The sequence below is a fragment of the Ambystoma mexicanum genome, chromosome 8 (assembly GCF_040938575.1).
Source record: "Ambystoma mexicanum isolate Mex_15411 chromosome 8, UKY_AmexF1_1, whole genome shotgun sequence".
NCBI lineage: Eukaryota > Metazoa > Chordata > Amphibia > Caudata > Ambystomatidae > Ambystoma > Ambystoma mexicanum.
In genome coordinates, this window is record NC_090929.1 from 709,345,066 (window position 1) to 709,360,932 (window position 15,867).

The window sequence follows — 15,867 nt, forward strand, 5'->3', positions numbered from 1 at the left end:
TAAGGGTGAGCCTGGAAAATGTCGAAGTTACAACCGAAGGTACATCTCAAATGTGTGCGTGTAACTGGCACCTGTGTCCGTGTGTCGTGTACTGTATGTGAAAATGCATCTACTATGCACACCACACTTACTAATTAGGGGAGGGGGGTTCAAAAGGGTTAACAAGCGAGGTGCAACGAAAATGTTGCAGTAAGACTCATGTTACATATGGATTCACTAACATTTGGAAACCCATTTCCCAAACGTATCCTCACAACTGAATCAGACCTGAGCAATCGAGCTGTGAGTGGTGCAAAACAGGGGCGTTGCTAGGGGGGGGCTATGGGGGCTATAGCCCCTGGTCTTTTGGTTGTAGCCCCGGATAGAATCTCAGGAGCTACAGCCAAAAGACTAGCTAGCCCCCAGTCCCAACAGTTCCGACATCAGCTTAGCCCCGGGTCTTTTCCAGACTTAGCAACTCCCCTGGTGCAAAACATGTGAGAAATAACACAATTCCTGTCAAAAAGGCAGCACGCGAGCTGACCGTGACGAAAGCCAGGGGGCCTTTACTTGCGGCTAGACTGCGCATGCCTTGTCAAAGCCAACAGTTTGCGATTTGCTGAAGGAAACTCCTTCGGCCGAGAAGCCTGGCAAGCCGGAATGGCCAAAGGAGCCGCGCCATGGGATACGAGTGTAGCGTCCCTACACTTCCCAGGCAACAGGTGCCTTTCTGATGAGTTTCAGTGTGCAAATACCGTCTATTTCCTTGCCACCCTCTGGTGCTGAAGCATTATCCAGGAGACATGATTTGTATGGCCACAATAAGTGGTGGTAATGTACCTCCTATGAGCCAAAACTAAATGTGATGCCAAAGTTCCACCGTTGAGCCAAAATGAATATTGGTGTTAAGCCCCTCCGATGAGCCAACATGAACGGTAGCACCAAAGCACTGGCTATTAACCCAAACTAATAGTGGCGGTAAAGTGCCACCTATGAGCAGGAACTCATCATGGAGTCTGACAAAGTCACATTGTTTGCCCCTCGCTTGGGATAAGGAGGCTTCCTCCCTGCGTGAAGTGCAACCTGCAGGAGATACACAGAGGATGGGCCTCATTACGACCCTGGCGGTACGGAGTGAACGGCGCCGTAAAAGGTGCCGGCGCTTTTCACTCCGTACCGCCGCATTACGAGTTCCCCTCGCGGGACACAGTAAGCACGCCCGGGAAAACCAGGCGTGCTTACCGGGTCCCGCGAGGGGAAGAGGGAGCAAACAACGGGCCATCTCGTAATGGCCCGTTGTTTGCTCCCTTTCCCATTCCCATTCAGCCCTATGGGGGCTGAAATGGGAATGGGGAAGGACCGGGTCTGGGTCCTTGGAGGGAGGAATTACCGGGCCTTCCGAACTCGGAATGGCCCGGTAAGTCCTCATTCCGAGGACCCGGACCCCGACACGATTTCGGCGGCAGCAATGCCGCCAATAGCGGCATGGTTACCGCCGAACTCGTAATGAGGGCCGATGTATCAAAGCACCTCCACGTGTCACAGGTCAACAGGTCTCCTAGGCTCACAGCCTCATTACGAGTTGTGCAGTAATGATAATGCATACAGTATTTCCGAATACCACCTGCTCTGCATCGCCACACTATTGCAGTTTGCACTACGGAAACTCTGTTAAACCGTCTGATTTTTGTGGAGGTAACTACTGGACCTCATGCCACTGAATCCTGTGGACCCTTCCTATTACTGCTTCTTTACTGAAGCTGGTAATGGTAGTGGGTTTGGCAGTGTTACCAGCGCCGATAAGGCCAAGCTTGTAATGAGGCCCAGTGGATCGTACTACGCAACCGCCTGTGTGGTAGCCCAGTATTAAGGACTAATGTACAGGCCAGTGTACATGCGCCAAAGTGCAGGTTTTAATTGACACAGTAGGACCAATGTATATCCTAAGCCTACAGCGACCTCTAGCTGTGAGGACAGGTTAAGCTATGCGAATTGGACCACTGTAACAGGCGAGATATGCTAATTGGACCACTGAATCTCCTAAGGCAACAGCTCCCTCTAGCAGAGCGTTCCGTCCGTTCAGGCAGCCTCTACTGCGCATGACGGCATTGGACAAACATACATCTGTCCTTTTATTAGAAGTAGATGGCTAACGAGGGCATCCTTTTGCTCACTGCAGAGACTTCTCATAGAAAATGTCAATTTTTTTGGTCTCATACTGACCTTTTCTCCAGTAGATCCAAGTACATGTTTTATTGCACCCGTAGCAACCCAGGGCAAGCTGTCACATTCACCCTGCTTCCTCCCTATGTACATCTTAAAGTTGGCACAACGCTAGGATCTTACACTGTCACCCCTTGTCAGTTTTCAGCCTTCTGGGGCTTTGGGATTTATCAGCTACAGACCTCAGTGGCCCATAGGCAAGACACCACCCTTGCAGCCCGCAACAGCTGATAGAGAGAGCATTCCTGAGAGTGGCAGTGGAACTAGAGGACTGTGTTTGGGAGAGAGAACATCTCACAAGCCATCCCACTTCCTTCCTAGCTATAGAAAAGTTCACTGGTGCAGTTCCAACATCCCTGCATCCCACAGACTGTCCCTAGCTCCCACAATGGAGCCAGGTGCAGTCAAGAACTGACTTCAACATGGCGGTGCAAACTTTTAAGCCTTTGGTCGCCATCGCAGACCTTCCGATTAAACAATCTGAAGAACAGTGAATGGGGAATCAGGAAACTTGGTAAACATATGGGGAAGCAAAAGAAATACATATGAAGGCCATAGTCTCTTCCCTTTGTTGTATGCCTTTACCTGTGGAGTCCACTCTGCATGCCTGTATTTTAAGTATGAAGAATTCAGTTAATTTCATAGCTCGGATGACTGGTTTAGTATGATTTGAAACCCACAAAAATCATTGACACCCTGAAGCCCGGGGATATTTCCCAATAGTCACGACAAAAGAATACACCATGCTGCTAGACACACATAAAATATATATGTTAGGAAAAATAAGCACTCAGGTGAAAAATAACACATAGCATAGGGTAGATATAAAACAGTAAATGGCCTGTTGAGATGTAACCCATTTCTTACCCTAAAATATAACTCCTTACCCTAACATATGCCTATGAGCGGTGGCAAACACTATACATATAGACCTCTAGAGGTAAGAGCAGACCCCTAGAGAATAACACACACGTTAATGACCATCATATTTAGGAATCATGGGTGCCACACAGAACCTAGGATTTATTTTTTATTTTTTGTATTCATTCATTGTAGATGTGTATGGCACCTATGCAACCAAGGTGTTTCCAGGCGCCACAAGTCAGGGGTGAGGGGACAAGGAGAACCCCCCCCAAAAGAAAATACCAATACAACCATGGTCCTACTAGGCCTTGCGACATTCAGATTGTGCAAGTGCAGAAAAAGAAGTGCAAGTGGAGGCAAGTGCCAGGGGAGCTAGGGTTAGGGGTAGACTAGTGCGAGAGGGGTGGGCCAGACTCAGTAAGTCAGGGAAGGGTGCCCAAGGGCAAGTGCTAGTTAGAGGGGTTGGGGGGGCTGGTCAAGGAGGGCCTGGCCCCAGTAAGACTCATAAGGGACCTGGAAATGCAGGGGGCTTTAGCATGGGATGGAGAGAGTAGAGGAGGAGAAAAGGAAGGCCTTGAGGAGCTCCTGGAACTTAAGGAGATCCTGCTCAAGTCTGAGAGGGGCTGGGAGGCTATTCCAGAGAGAGGCCCCTGCCAAAGAAAGAGATCTACCCCCCACTCTCTGCTTGGAGAAACGTCTGATCTGCAGAGAGTTGGAACTAGAGGACCGAAGGGCTCATGGGAGGTATTTAGAGTAAGTTGGATGTAGCAGGGTCCCATGCCCCAGAAAGCCTTGTGGATGATGCAAAGGGTCTTTAATTTGATACTTGCTGCCACCAGGAGCCAGTGGAGAGATTTTAGGGCTGGAGAGAGGCAGTCCCTGGGCTTGAGGCCAAGGATAAGCCTCACAGTCCTATTCAAGATTAGCTGGAGAGGGCGGAGGGATGAAAGGGGCAGGTTGAGGAAGAGGCTGTTTCAGTAGTCCAGCCTGGAGAGAACCAGAGCTCTGAAGACATTGAGTTTCTGGGGGAAAGTGAGGAAAGGGAAAATGCCTCTAAGAAGGTACAGCTGATAGTGGGCCTTATTGGCACGGTCAGCGATATGAGGAGAGAAGGAGAGAGAGGAGTCGAAGATGACACCCAGGTTTTTTGCCTCACACGAGGGTGAGTGTAGGGGGCCCAAGGAGAGCGCCTAGAGAGTAAGAGGAAAGGAGGGTCCAGGAGTCCCAATGAGAAGGATCTCAGTCTTCCTGGCATTAAGGCAGAGATCATTAGCAGTACATCATACCTGAATAGTAGTCAGACAGTCTGGAATGAGAGAGGAAGGAGAAGAGGAAGAGAAGGGGAGCTTGAAGGAGAGCTGTGTGTCATATGCAAAACACTGGAAATGAGCAGAGAAGGAGGAGATCAAGTGGGCGAGAGGGGCAAGGTAGATGTTGAAAAGCCCGGGTGAGAGAATAGAACCCTGAGGGACACTACAGGTTGAGAGTGACGTGGAGGAGAGAAAGGGACCCAGTTGAACCTGGGAGGGTTGATCAGAGAGGAAAGAGGTCAACCGGTCCAGTGCACCATCCGCTATACCAAGGGTATCACAGAGCCAATTTACAAGCATGCCATGATTGACCGTGTCAAGGCAGGGAACAGGTCGAGGAGGATGAGAGCAGAGGGAGTGTTGGAATTGAGGTTAGCGAGCAGATTTTCACGGCTGTTCAGGAGAGCAGTTTTCGCGCCTCTGCTGTAAATTCAGACTGATGGTTGTGGAGACAGCCAACAGATTCAGTGTGAAGGATCAATTTCTTCAAGAGTTTTGCCAGGAAAAGGATAGTGGAAATAGGGCGGTAGTTGGCTGGGGAGAAGGGTTCACGGACAGCTTTTTTGGGAGGGGGTGCACACGGGAGTGATAGCTTTGGGCTCTTTAGGAACATGAATATGTAATGGATGGGATCACACAGATACAAATAACAGTCCAAATAACCAAACCAACTCAGGAAAATAGCAAAGTACAGTTTTATTAACAATGATCTAAAACAGGGAGTTATAATGAATATCAACAGACGTACACTCGATTTCTCTCAGCGATCCTCACACAAAACCTAGCTTTTATATCAAAAATACGTCAGAGCTGACATCATATTACGTGGCAATAATGAAAAACCGACTAAGGGTCGGGATTGGCTTTTGGGTAACATCTAAGTATACTTTCTATAGGAATTAGAATTGTGATTGACTGCCCACTATCAGGTGGACAACATATTTCTACCTCTAAAACATGTAATCTTCAGAAACATTAGATACACAGTTTCTCATTCATTTTCAAACTATAAAATCCTCATTATAGGGAGTACTATAATTGGTTGGCACGCTTGTGCCAGGTCTGGAACATTCAGTTTACTTTGCAGCACGTCCGCCCAGACCCAGGTGCAAGTACATGGGGCATGACACTACCTCCCCACCCAATTAGCCCAGCATCTCTCCTCGCCCATGCCGTCTGCCATGAAGATTGTCTTTGAACTTGGCCTTGCAAAGTATCCTTGCCTTTCGGAAAACATGGGAGTGAGATCAATCGCTATCGTGTTCTGGGACTTCAAGTTCAAACTCTATTTTCATCCTTGGCTCACGTGACAGGAGACCCAGATTTGTTCAATTTTGCAGCTTTTAAATGCACTAAATGAATTAAATTTGGCACTCTTGGTGTTCTTTCTTTGCACCTTAACAAGTGATGATTCATTCTTCACACAGTCAGCCATTTCCAGAATAGATAGCTGACCGTGGCTGCTTCAGTCTTGATTCCAGGCCACAGAACCTCGTCTTGCGGCTCCACGATTCCATCTATTCTTGATGCGACACAGCTTTCCCTTCCCACTTCATGGGTCCTGGCTTAATAAATTCATGATACTTATGTCCAGTTTCTATACAATGGCGGCTTTGCCTGCATTCTAATCACTACATATAGCCAGCTTCTATGATGAATTGGTCTACCTTGCATTTCAGCGTCTGTACAATTATTGAACGGTTGATTTTCTGCAGTACTTCATGCACGTGTAATCTTCCTTTGTATTTGAAAGTTCACTTGATTCCTTACTTCGTCATTAGTTTCTTTATGATCCATACATTCTCTTCAGTTAGTATCCCAAGACGTTGCGCATACTTTTTGTGACGTCACTAGCTTCTTTTTTTTGTTCCTTTTCATATACCTTCACAGAGTTCCTCCCTCAAGTTGTCATCCCTATGGGATACATTCAGTAGGGTTGTCTCAATGGGTATCTTCTTTCGAACACACGCTGTGGTATTGGCACAACTGCTGGTGTCAAACACGGCACAATCTCAGGTCTCCAACATATGGAAGGTAGGGGGGCAGGGTTTCCTTAAAGAAGTGTTTCTTTGGTGTCCATGTCTTCATCAACCCCTTCAGGGTGCCTGCTGATCTGAGATGTTCATCTATACTCTAGATCATGTAGTTATATTGTCCATTTGGGATACAATAGACCCATCGTCCCATGTATTTCTTATGATTCTTTGGAAACAGAAACTTTGTTCCTTCAGGTGCTACAATGCTAACCTCTATGTATTTTCTAACAGTGTCATTAGTCAGCTCCTTGGCGTTTGGTTCAGGTTTGACATCGATCATGATCTTCATCCCTACCACCTTCTTTGCTGTTTTCTTGCATTGGGCAATCACTGTCCTAACTACACAGAATGTAAACATTACTAGCACCAGCATTGCTGCAAGAACCTGGAATATATTCGCCAACCACTGTGGAATCCATGAAAACAAAGAGGCAAACCAACTGTCATCTTCAATGTCATCTGTCTCGTCTTCCATCTTGGCATGCAGATCTGTCAACAATGTTATGGCCTCTTTCAAGGTGCCATTATGGTCATCGTGAGATGGTATAAATGTGTAACATGATAGTCGATTTTGGCACAAACTCCTACTTCCATCGCTGTGATCATATCAAGGACATATCTATTCTGGAGGGTCATAGGTTGTATGGCCATCAAGTCTTCTTTGATGGCGTTGAATCCCTTTATGGTAGCATTGATTGTCTGCAAAATCTCCCATCTGGTAATTTGCAACCACTTGGCATTCACCACTGTTTGGATTCCAGGAATGAATATAGCTGTCATTTTCATAGCAATTTTGCTGAACAACTTGTGCTCTTCAGGAATGGTACCATACGCTGTTATTGACATGGCTGCTGAGAAATAATGTTCTCTTTTCGTCCATCAGAGGAGTTCAAGCAATCTTTTTCTCAATTGGTCATCCACTTTTGGAAATTCACCAATGTTTAGATTGCTCTGAGGAATCACTAATGCTGGAACATGGATGAGCACTAGGGAATAAAACTAATTGCGCTTTCCAAGTCGTCTCTTGTGCACTTGTGTTGTGCTAAAAGACACATGCTCTACCGCCTTGGTTTTTGCATGTGTTAGCTGCCATCCAGATGAAAGTAAACGTTAATTTTAATAGGTTTTCTCTGGGTGGACAGGTGCAGGTTTGGGTTCTTAAAACAGTGAAGAACTTTCTTCAATCGATGTTCTCTCTGGAGGTAGTTCACCTCAAACAGGAAGGGCCCCTAGATACTTAGGCAGGGGGTCCTTAATCAGAACGAGAATAGCCTGTGCGGTTCATACTGTGCACTAGGTTTGGTCGTTCTCTAGCCGACCGGTTTCTGTGGGACAAAATTGGTGAGCCACATTCATCAGGGCTTTGCAAGGCATCTGAGTGTGTGCCTGCTGTGAATCATGTCTGGCAGCACTGTCTGCATATCTTCGAAGCCTCTCCCCGCTCCGTGTGGTCTGGTAACTCTGCACGGGGGGTGAAGCGGCCCGGAACCTTGGAGCGGTCGTCTCTGACTGCGTTACGGGCCGCGCACGAGAGGTCTGCTTCTCGCGCGCGGCCCGTAACGCAGTCAGAGACGACCGCTCCAAGGTTCCGGGCCGCTTCACCTCCCGTGCAGAGTTACCAGACCAAACGGAGCAGGGAGAGGCTTCGAAGATATGCAGACAGTGCTGGCAGACATGATTCACAGCAGGCACACACTCAGATGCCTTGCAAAGCCCTGATGAATGTGGCCCACCAATTTTGTCCCACAGAAACCGGTCGGCTAGAGAACGACCAAACCTAGTGCACAGTATGAACCGCACAGGCTATTCTTGTGCTGATTAAGGACCCCCTGCCTAAGTATCTAGGGGCCCTTCCTGTTTGAGGGGAACTACCTCCACAGAGAACATTGATTGAAGAAAGTTCTTCACTGTTTTAACAACCCAAACCTGCACCTGTCCACCCAGAGAAAACCTATTAAAATTAACGTTTACTTTCATCTGGATGGCAGCTAACACATGCAAAAACCAAGGCAGTAGAGCATGTGTATTTTAGCACAACACAAGTGCACAAGAGACGACTTGGAAAGCGCAATTAGTTTTATTAACTTTTTGAAAAACTCTTCCCCACTCGACATAACTGTGTCTTCCTTAGTGTGAAAACGATTTTGGGCAACACACTGTTGAAATACCCAAAAATAGTCCATGTTGTTTTTTTTGAGCACTAGGGAACACACTCCACCCCAATCCTTGGGCAACTGCATATAGGCTCTAGATCCACAAGCCCAATATCGATCCATAAGGATGGCTGTCCCTTCTCTCATCCTAGGAAAGTCAATTGTAGTTTTGCATTCTTTATTATATCCCACATGGATCTTTCCATGATTTTGGAAACACAGTGTTGCATTAACCAATGGTACTACAACTACTGGGCCTGATTCGTCTTCTACCCATGCCAACAATTTAGAGTGCTTGGCCCATGACTTTAAGCATTCATTATTCACTTTCTGCACTTCTTGTACGTATCTGTCTTCAGCAGATGAGCTGCACAAGAAACCATTCCTTCTTCCCATCCCTTCTTGGTAAGCACTCGGCCATAAATCAATATTTCAGTTTGTTCCCAACATCCAGGTGATCCTGCTACTTCTGTCACATCAGATTTCACAATTCATTCCCTTAATTTCTTCAATGATCACCTCATCCTGTCCTGCAGCAGGATATACAAGCATTTTGCTTTTCCATCCAGGCTCCTTCTCCATTTGTGTGGTTTTGATATAGTCATCCTGGCATAGAAACAACCATTTTGATCTACAGCGCAAGGTTGCCAAACCTCCTTGAAACTGTCCTCGAGTAGTACATGCTTCACGATGGCTGAGGAATTTCGCATTGTGTGCTGAAACCTCCTTTGTGATGAATGTCCTGGCTGTATTCATGGCATAGGGGATGCGAGAGCAGATGTAGCAACTCTCATCAGATGCTCTTTCCCCCACCTTTTTCATGTGTTGATACACATGTTATTCCCTAGGTGAGCTGAATTATCTAGATAAGTATTTATCTCTTCATTATCTTCCTCTACATCTCTTGTATGTCTCCCAATATACTTATAGAGATCAAGGAACTTGTCATTATTCATTTATTTTCATAGTGGGGAGAATCATAAGCACTCTATCTTCAGCAGAACCCTTAAGATCATAGAGACTGTGAAAGATGAGGAAAAAAAGACAATGAGAACCGTCATGCAAATGTAGATTATGCATAGAAATTTGGGCAACCATTTCTTGTGCCATCCTACTATTTTCTGAACTTGTGTTCTTTCAATAATCAAATTGACTTCATCATTAATCATTTCTAATACAATCATTAAGCTTCTTTTATATCTGCAACTGTACAATTTCTTCAATTATAGCAATAAGGAGTCTTGTTATCAATGGACCATTTTTAGGATCCTGTAAAAAAAGTGTCAATATTAACATCTCTTCTAACAGGAGCAGGTTAAGATTGAAGTATAAACACAAAGACAGAATTCACAAGCCGATGAACATCACTGTCAGTAGGTATCATATGTTTTTATCACATAAAACAAATATTCTCCACAAAATGAATCTGGATATTGATCTCTTTTCTAATATCTGATCAGAAACTGATGTTTAGGGATAATTCTGATGCATTATTTACTGCTTCAATTTATTTCTAAAAGTTAATTTCACATTTCTGGAATTCTCTTCAAGTCCTTGCACTCTTTGCTTGAATCTATATAAGGAGTGTCTATTGAATTCCAGTCCAAATAAAGTATGTGTTAATCACTTGTTGCTTTATCGTCCTTCTTAGTCATTGATCGGGTCTGCACACGCAGAAATTCTTCTTCTTGTCTTGCTTCTGAATCAGCAACCGTGGGAGGGAGGGTCTCACCTTTATAAACCTTCACGTCATTTAGATGCAACCAAGCTCTTCTTCCCTCAACCTTAACTGCTGAAGCGGACACTTCTTCAGCACAGAATGGGCCATTAAAGCGAGGCTCGTGCCACTTCCGGGTAAAGTTCTTGATCAGGATCAGGTCCCCAATATATAACTTAGGTGGTGGTAATAGTTCACTTGGATTGGTTGGAAAATTATCTTCTTCCGTGTTCCTAGACCATCCCCCCGCCCCCCTTGACTTGATCTGAAATGAAAGAAATACTGGTAGTCATACATGTCAAATAATTGTGCATGTCATCACTTAGAATTTTGGCTACACTCAAGGAATCACTCCTAATTCTAGATGAAGGTGTAAGGGGTGTTCTCATCAGGTGCCCTGTTACTAACTTGTGTGGGGTGAGGTGGTGGTCCAATCCTGGCTGATTCCGAAGTGCATATAAGACCAGGGGTAGGCAATACAGCCATCCATTTTTCAAAATCAATTTAATCTTGGTGATCCTCTCTTTGAGGAGGCCGTTGAGTCTCTCACATATTCCTTTTGGTTGTGGTTGCTATGCAGAAGAAAACAAGTGCTTTTTGCTTAATAGAAGCCCTATTTGTTCAAATAGCTAATTGACAAAATGTGATCCATTATCAGATCTCAGCACTTTACACACACCCTACCTCGAAAATACAATGCGCACTAAAAACTTCACTGCGCAAGTGGCATCAGGGTGTCTATATGGACCCACCTCTATTCACCTAGAGAAGGGACACACCACCACTAATAGATACTTGTATCCATTAGATGTCTGCAGCATATCAATATAGTCAATGTGTAAATGCTGAAATGGACCATTCCATTGAGGTATTACTCCTCTAATCGTCCTCAGTGTATGTCCAGGAGTAAACTTCTGACACACGATGCAATTCACCATAAACAGTGCAACGTGTTCCAAAAAATTAGGAATGAACCAGTCTTCTGCAATATTAGCAGCAAGACTTTCTCTAGTTACATGCGCAGGGTAATACAGCTGTTCAAGCGTGACTTTCAATACATTTACTGGCATCACTTGCTTTGCAGTGCTGTCCTGTTGCCATAAAGCTTCCATGGGGGATAAAGAATACCTCTTTCATTTCCATAGTTCTTGCTCTTCCTGTGGTGCGCTACCCTGAATCTCTATTAATTGGGTTATTGACAACATATTAAACCGCTTCTGCATTAGCATAGTTGTAGCCGACTTTTCCTCAATATCCTCAGTGTCATAACTCAAAATTTCTGGAGAATATGCAACCCTTTTGGCTTCTCTCTCTGCGGCTTTGTTCTTGCAAGAGATAAAGTCTGTTATTTTAGTATGCACTGCACATTTTACGACCACTATGGCCACTGGGAGTTGTAGTGCCTTAATAAGTCTATCCAATAAGGGTACATGCTGCACTGGAGAGCTGTCTGCGTGGAGATAGCTCCTCCTTTTCCAACATGACAACTCGGCATGTACGGTTCACATCACGTAGGCGGAGTCACTGTACACCGTCACTTCCTGTCCTTTATGTTTCTCAAGCGTGACAATAAGCGCTACTAATTTTGCTGCTTGTGCCGAAAAGTGAGAGGGTAGTCTTGTACTCGCCACTACCTCAGATTTTCCATTTAATCTTTGTCTCACTACTGCAGAGCCTCAATGTTTGAAGAACCATCAATAAAGCGAATTTCCCCTCCCGCCAAAGTATTCTCGTTCACACAGGGTGTATCATCATAAAATTCAACATAATTGGCACAGTCATGCACATGATCACCTTCTTCTATGGGTTCAGCTATGAATGTGGCTGGTTCCACTATTTTACATCTTACAATTTTAAACATTGGGTTAGAAATCATGACCTCATAAGCTGAAGCTCATTAGGGATGCCAATGTATCCTTGGGTTTATATAGAATGGCAAATTGAGCATGCTCCACATAAAGGGTCATAGAGCAGCCCATTACAATACTTGTGACATCTCAATTGCAAATGTAGCAGCTGCCAAAGATTGTTCGCAAGGCAAGTGTCCTCTTATAACTCGGTCTAGAATCCCACTGTAATATGCTAAAGGGTTGTACTCCAATGTGGTCCTTTGTGTAAGCACTGCTGTCATTACTGATCCATTTGTGTCTGAGAACAAATAAAATTCCTTGCCATAATTGGGAATCCCTAAAACTGGAGCTGTACAAATTGCCCTTTTTAATTCCTCAAATCTCTCCTCCATTTCTTCAGTCTATTCTAGTTTTGTTTTACCAACTTGTGCTTTTATTAATGCTTGCAGAAGTGCCCTTGTGTATGTGCTATAATTAAACACCCAGGATCTAATGTAATTGCACAAACTTAGAAACTGTTGCATCTGTCTCAATGTGTTCGGTTTTGATGTTTTCATGATTGACTCAGCTCTCTCAGGTGTCACTTTCTTTCCTTCATGTGAAATTAACTGACCTATGTATAACACCTCCTCTTGACAGTACTGTAACTTTCTCTTGTCCACCTTATATCCTTTGACTGCTAAAATAGTTATTAATTGGATAGAGTCCTGGCTACACTCATCCTGTGTTTTGTTTTACTGCAAATCCATAGGTCATCTACATATTGTATCACCACACTTTTGAGATCAATATTGCCCAGATCCATCTATAGGACACTGTTAAAGATCGATGGGGATTCACAGTACCCTTGAGGCAGCCAAGTGTTTTTTTTTTGGCAAACCGGAAATTAAGTCAAGTCTTGGGAGACCTTATGCAACGGGATTGATAAAAATGCATTTCGATCACTGTGAAATACTGAGCTTCTACTGGGATACTACACAATATTGTTGCAGGATTAGGAACTAAAGGAAACTCAGCATCTACAATCTGGTTAAGAGGTCTCAAATCCTGGATAAATCTCCACAACCCTACTTTAGATTTTTTAATCGGATTCAGCGCAGTATTACACAATGATTCTGATGGCACTAGAATTCCCTGATTCGTCAGTGCTGAAATACTCTGAAATAAACCTTCATCAGCTTCTCGAAACATAGGATACTGTTTTGCTTGGGGAAAAATTGCTCCTGGTTTAAGCTTTATTTTAACCTCTCCTATTCCCTTTAATAAACCTACATCATAGGGGCCTGTGGTCCATAGGGCACTCGGCACCTTTTCAAGAGCTTCCTGAAAAAATGCTGGCCGTTGCTGCATTATCGACATTCTTTGTGGAACTTCCCTTTTTTCTATCTCTATCCAGTATGTAATGCTGATGAAGAACGCTGCTGCATCATCGCTTCGGTTCTCCCTGAACATATCGTCATGAGTTATGTCAGTCGGTCTGTACCCTTCTTCAAGAGCTATCACTGTTCTCCATGGTCTCCTCATCATCTATCCCTTCAAGCATTGCCATCTCTCTTTGTACTATCGCTGCTTTAGGAGTAGTCTGTCCAACTTCCTCATCCTTAGGAATGTGTGGTCTAAACAAAAACTCATCAGGCATTCTTACAATCTTCTCTACCAAACCATGTAGCCATGTCAACGGAATACTTACTCCATAAATAAAAATCTCTGGATCTACTGGAATATCTTGGAGAGCCACTTGTCCTGTAAACGCAAGTATGAATTCTCTAATGTTTGAATAGTGTATTCCTGGAGCGGAGCACACTATTCCTTGAACAGTAAATGAAATTGTCATATTAAGTTTCAACATCTCTTCCTAAAATATTAACTGGTGTCTGCCTTGAATATAACAAAGGAACGGACATGTCAAATTCTCCTATGTAGACTGTAATTCATCAATAAAAGGAACTCGACTCGTAGATCCAGAGAACCCTTGAGAATTCATGGCAATACCTGACATTGGATATTTTCCCTCTCGTATACATGAACGAGTTGCTCAAGTGTCTACAAGAAAGGAAACAGATTTGCCTTCTATCGTCACATTGACCCTTGGTTCCTCTTGGGAGTCTGGTGTCACAAATAGTACAGAACACATCAAATCACCATGTGAGCTGTCTTATTGTGGGTGCAAACTCATCCCTGCCCCTAGAAAATGATTTCCTCCCACCACAGTGACACCTCTTCTTCTAGGTGTCAATACTTGTCCTGTATTTGCATACTGCTGTGTCTGCATAGGGGCAAAGCCCTCCCTGGTCTGTGTGCTGTATGGCGGAGGATAAGCTGACCCCCCCCTCTGGAAAAAAGGGCATTTTGTACATTCCCCTGGCTCTCACAAATGTGCACCATATGTCCTGTCATTCCACATTTCCAACATACTGGGGGAAACCTTCTGACAATCCCTCCTTGGTTATATCCTCTCTGAGCACTCTGATTCTTGTGATGTGTGTTTTAAAACCCACCTTGGTTATTCTGAAATCCGCCTTCTCTTCCCCTATAACCCACACCCCTTCCTTGTGACATAAACCCATACCCACCTTGGTCCATTGGGTGCAGATTATTTAATCTCTTCCCTTGTTCCTTGTCCTTCCACACTTGTTCGTTCTTATCTTCTCCTTGCCTAATTTCCTCAATACTTTTCCCATCTATCTTAGGTAATATCTGTCCTCCCATCCATTCATTTTGTGCGAGCGCTACCTCGTCAGCCTTGTCTTTTTCACCCTTCCATCTTTTGATTTCTCTGTCTATTTTTGTCAACAATTTTTACTGTTCGCTTCTTTCTTCCTTGTCTTGTATGAATTTCTCTTATTTGCTTCCGGATTCTCATCACTACTATAAGAGTCTACGGGCCCCCCTTTTGTTCTTCCTTTTGCTGTGTGCCTTGCCCTGTGGAGTCCTCTCTGCATGTGTGTATGTTAAATGAGAAGGGTTTAATTAATTCCATAGCTCGTGTGACTGCTTTAGTATGTTTTGAAACTTGAAGCCCGGGGATGTTTCAGGCATTGGTGTATGTGGGTATTCCTTTTGGTGCCTTAGTTATGATATTGTTGGAGTTATACATGCTTCAATGTTGCTATAATGAAAATGTGCTGTAGTATAATAAACGTGTGCTATCCCGTTATTTAAAAAAAGCATGATCACATAGCTTTCTACATTGGATTTAATTTTTTTAGTGTGTCCATAAAATAATATGCATTTCAAAATATTCTAGTATCTTCCATATGCTACAATTTTCAAACATTCCTGCCTGCTACAGAATTTGTTTTTGTTGTGGTCTTAGTTTCATATTTCGCACCTGGGGATCGTACCTGTGTTGCTTCGTGTCGTCTTGCTTCCAAAGCGAGCACGTTGCCACTGAGTTATCCTCCCGGGATAGCAACATCCATGTTGCTCTTCCAGGGCAGGGAAACGGTCCATCCTGGGACCTTGTGCAGAGTCCACAAAAGAGACTAATTTGCTTCTTCCCACTTCCCCGGTCTTCCCCGGTCCCTCATTTCATGTGGCCCCACATGGCAGTTCTAGCTTCCCTATTCCCCTATGTTATATGAACTCTTTGCCATGACACTCTAGCTAACGCCAGTTTACGTTTACATTTTCTGTATTGTATTGTATCGATTTCTTTGCGTGCTATTTACACAGGTGGGGCACAACACATCACATCATCAATTGTGACATCCCCATATCCTAAAACTGGTCATT